At 41.3% G+C, this 4,868-nt stretch overlaps 1 long non-coding RNA gene across 1 annotated transcript; it reads right to left on the bottom strand.

Annotated features, from left to right (window-relative positions):
- Positions 1-1,419: 1,419 nt before the first annotated feature.
- Positions 1,420-2,975, bottom strand: LOC115775051 (uncharacterized). Its single transcript, XR_004019258.1, has 4 exons — positions 2,951-2,975; positions 2,281-2,321; positions 1,833-2,168; positions 1,420-1,551 (listed from the first exon to the last, which is right to left on the bottom strand). It is a non-coding gene; the product is annotated as an uncharacterized LOC115775051 (long non-coding RNA).
- Positions 2,976-4,868: the final 1,893 nt, after the last annotated feature.

Raw genomic sequence — 4,868 nt, 5'->3', positions numbered from 1 at the left:
TGAAGTCCGCACAAAGTCCTTGGAAAAAAGGAGGTCTTGTCACTCAGCAGCCATCTTTGTCACACCTCCAAGCACTCATTTGGGCAGTTATTTTAAAGCATTATCTAATTTAAGTTATTTTAAAGGTCAGCATCTGATGAAAGAATAAGCCTATAAAATTTTTACCACTGCCCCAACCACAGGATGTCTCAGATAATGTCCCAGACAATGAACTTAAGTGTGTGCTCTCTACAAACCTGAGCAGATATTGGACCTCTTCCTCTATACGCTGCCTCTTCATAGTCTGATATGAGTCCCGCTATAGTGGAAACATCAGTGAACGTGACTATTGAAAGCATGGCTAACTGTGGCTCAGGGCTGTATAAAGTGCAAATGAGACTGCATCATCTGTAGATCTGCTGCCTGGTATGTTTAGATCAATGGGGATAAAAGGCCTGATGTTAGGTAGAGCACTTAATAACCACAGGGGTTTGGTCCTCTGGCCAATATTTTATTATTTAGGTTTGCTTGAAATAAAAAAAAGAGGAAGGACACTAAGGCATAGTTTGACAGTATGGCCACAGAAAGACTGTAAATTTTATTAACATACAGACACACATCTTAAAAAGCCAATTAATCCAATGTGACACCCTATGGGGAAAAATGAATGGAAAACCTCAGTCCTTAACATTTACTCTGAGGGTATCTGTTCTTCTGCGTTTGCTCACATGGTTTGGGTCCACTTGCCCTAATCACCTTAAACATGTGATCAATGAAATATTAATATTTCTACAGTGACCCCCCCATCCATAGAATAGAATAGGAAAACATTCATGTTATGGTCTTGACAATCGCCAGATCCTGACCCAGCTGAAAAACTATGGGAGAATTTAGACTGACATATTAGGTGGTGCTCACAGCCACTATCATCAAAATCCTAAACAAATATATATTTGGATCCAATGGTCTTCCATCCCTCCATAAGTGGCTCAGAAACTTGGAGAATTAATGGTGACCCAACACCGTACTGATGCTTTATGTTGGTTTTTCCTTTAATTTGCCACCCATTCTGCCATTGTAAAGCTTTTGTTGCCTCTGGTGTTGTGACAGGTGCTAATCACAGCCACAGCCATCCCACTCCTTTCTAATGTAAGCATAAAATGTGACCCTATTATTTTATACAATGTCAGAGTATGGAACGTTTTGTCTGACTATTGGAGCATGGAGGTATTTAATGTTCCAGATGCTGCTCTTTGGTTCATACATACAGTAGATCTGCTTCCATACACCCAACATGTGAATGTTTGAATCATTAAATCAATCAGTCAGCTGGAGCAACAATAATGTAGAAAATGGTCCAAGAAAAGAAAATGTCGAGCACACACAAAACATTTGTAATACTTTAATTTACACAGTTCGCTTATAAAGTTCGATAAAGTTTCCTTTCAAAATCATGCCTGATATAAAAGTGAAGAATAGTTTCCTCCATTAACAGTGGGACTTTGTGTATCAGTTGTGGATTACAGCTCATCACCATCATCTTCATTACTAGATGTACAAACACCTTGTTTTCTAAAAAGAGAGTAAATGATGTAAAAGCAGCAGAGAACCACTGAAGCTGCTGTCAGTACAAAGGTGGAGGCTGAAACACTAAATGAGGGCATATATGAGGGATATTTTCTATGTTTGATGTCTCAGATTTGGGCCAATCCAAAACAAATACCAAACATCTCTGACCCCTTAACTTTTAATTTTAAAATCACACAGCATAACTTTCATCAACAAGAGATTTCCCAGACACAAAAAGAAGGCTCCTATTCAATCAAATGTGTTAAAGCACATAATTAACTTACCAGTAACAGCTGACATCTGGCAGAGCTGAAGCCAAAATCTGTCTTCACTTTATAAACACAGAGACCCGAGTCATCAGTCCTGGGTCTACAGTGGAAGTCTGAATACTTCTCGCAGGGCATCTTTGTCACTCTGGGCGTGTCCTGAAAACATTTTGTCCTGAGACTCTGACAGTTGAACACTGAAATCAGGACTGGGAGTTTTTAACCAACTATCAGGTTACAGGGGATAAAAATAAATTTAGAGGATCTGTCAGTTTTGGTTATAAACATCCACTCCAGTGGGATGCTGTGGTTCTCCTCTGTCTGAGGTCTGTGCCACATTCATTACAAATGATTCTGTTGAGGAGGCAGAGAGACACACACACACACTGAGAGCTGGTACAAATCTGTTGTTGAGGTTTATTTGGAGTTAATAAAGTGATGGTGTGCATTAACCACAGACACTCACAGAGGATGATGAGCAGCAGGATCCTGCAGATCATCTTCTCCCTGCCAAGAGGCAAATGAGAAGAAAAAAATAACATCACATCAGTCCTAGGTTTGATTCTTGAAGCTCTAAAGTGCATGCAGCTTAGTAACATTTATCGTTAAGCATCCTGTCACAGTTACAGTAACAGTTTCCAGAGGATTCACGTTTAAAGGCTTTTATTTTAACAGAATTCAAAGGCAAAGAGACGAGTGAGTAAAACTCAGGGAAGTTGTGTTTCTACACAGGGACAGAGTGGGGAGTGACTGGGGAACTGCCAGACAGTAGAGGGCAGCTTAGTGTTGATGCAGCACAATGTTTTGTCAGAATTGTTAGTGAAACTTTGACTTGAATCATGTTCTTTGTGATTTGCAGGTGATGGTTCTAGAAAGTAGTGTCATTAGAGAACGGGCAGGCAGGTGACTTCTCCAGGTGAATCATGGTGAAAGAGAGCCAGCTTTGGCTGGAAAGTAAGTCCTTCCTTTACATGGGAACAATGAGGGAATCTTTCCAATTGCAAGTTACTTAGGAACACACAAGGCAAGGCGCACACTGAGAAAGAACTAGGAGATGATGATGAAGATGAGAAAAGAAGGCCAGGTAGCAGAAGGCAAAAGCAAAAACACTCATAAGTTGAGAGCTTGATTCCTACCAGGAGAATAACAGTGCTCTGGCCAGGAGTGGAGGTTGCACCCAGAGCTTTTATTCCCAAAAGGTGATGAGTCAATGGCAAACAAGTGTGCTGGCTGGCTGCAGGGCAGGGATAGGGTACGGCACCAACTCCACCTGTGAGTTGACAGAGAGGGATCAGTCTGTTGGCAATAGAACATCATTAACTTTCTTAGGCTGTTCAGAAATGTTTGCCAATGTCAAATGACATTAAACAGTTCAGTGATGGCATGTTTGGATGAGTGTCCATGAGGGATGATGTAAGTGAAGTTTTCCTCATTAATCGCTGTGTGAAGCTTTGTGCTTGTAACTGTGGTTTTTACACTTTACAGCTCAGCTGTTCTAGAGGCTATGGCTCCTAACCCCAAACTCTTCTGCCTGATGTGCCCAAAGGCCAAAACAAAAGCACGAAGATGCGTCACTTCTGATTTCTACAAACATAAGGTACACAACACAGCACACAAGACAACAAGACCACACATGTGGAGGCGCTGGGGTGACAAAGTCCACTTTGTCAAGACACTCACAACTCAGCAGCAAAAGCAGCATCCATTGACCAGCCACTTGAAAAGACTGAATCTGTGCCTGAAAGACTGTGAGCCCTTCTAACCACCGTGCTCTGCACTCATGTCCAGGTTTTATGGTGCTCGTTCTGGTTCAGCTATTTGTGTTGACAGAAACCTGACACTGATCAACATCTTTGGAGAGAATCCATCAGAGACTTACTGCAGATTGTTGTTCAGGCTTTCATCAGGAGAAAGTCTGACTTTCTCCCAGTTGTGTACCACTCTCCGTATCTGTTTTGCTTGTAGACAGTAGTATAAAGTGTTCTGTTTGGCCTAGGATTGCTGCTCCTTCTTGGAGGAGAGTCACAGCAGCTGGTTTTGTGGCCTGTGATTTCCTGAACCGAGAGTGCCCATGTACATGTCTAACTCTTCTGAGTCTTTAATATTAAATGTTTTAAATGTAAACTAATGTGATATTTTCCTTCACAAAAAAAGAGCACATAACATGTGACTGAATTTGATATTCAAAAAGATGTGAAATACTGAGGCCAGCTATGGCTCCTCCAAATCCAGACAGTGAGAGCATCCAGGAACTGAAGAACGACTTCCTCTCTAAAGTTTCAAAGTCCGCTGGGATCTCTCTCTCTCACAGTTCCCAATGAAAGTTTTGTTTTCACTTTTAAAAACACACTTGAAATTGCAGCAAAAAAACTGTAGGTCCAGTATTGGTCACTGAATTAACAAGTGATACAAAACCTGTTGAAGACGTCAAATTGGAACAAGATAAGTTAACTGTTGTTCAAGAAATTGGGTTTGAATGGGCTCTCACAGATGAGTGCAAAAAAGTGGCAATTATAAGAACATATCAGAGGGTGGTGATTATTCTAAATGACAAATGATATCTGAGACCTTTAGCTGAAAAACACACAACTCTGAATAACAGCAACAGATCAGACTGCTCATTTACAAAGCTGAAGAAGAGTCACTTGATGCAATCAGAAGCAACCCTGCAGCTAGAAGAGGCTACACATCAAGTTATTTGCCAGAAGGGGGCAATCGTGTAGCAGAAGAAGTGCAGAAGCGCTATACTCTGAAGAAGGAGTCTGTAGTTGATCTCTTTTTGTACGTGTTCTACGGTTCAGAGATTTGGCTTCTACTCACTTATCTGAAAAGCAAGAAAGCACAGTATTACAGTTTTTAGAACCTTTTCTAAAGGCAATTCATCTGCTGTTGTGCTTGGAGAACTGAGCTGTGAACAACTGGTCTTTATAACAAGACTGCCACTGGTCTCGCTGGACAGATGAGGTGCCGTTTTCCAGCATTCAGGGGGAACAGGCTGAACTTTCTCGCTGAGAACGAAGACTCTGATGGTTTCATTACCTGCACTGAAAATCC

The sequence above is a fragment of the Archocentrus centrarchus genome, assembly GCF_007364275.1.
Source record: "Archocentrus centrarchus isolate MPI-CPG fArcCen1 chromosome 18 unlocalized genomic scaffold, fArcCen1 scaffold_23_ctg1, whole genome shotgun sequence".
Classification (NCBI taxonomy): Eukaryota; Metazoa; Chordata; class Actinopteri; order Cichliformes; family Cichlidae; genus Archocentrus; species Archocentrus centrarchus.
The sequence above is the reverse complement of the archived record's forward strand: the minus strand, read 5'-3'. Positions and strand labels throughout refer to the sequence as shown.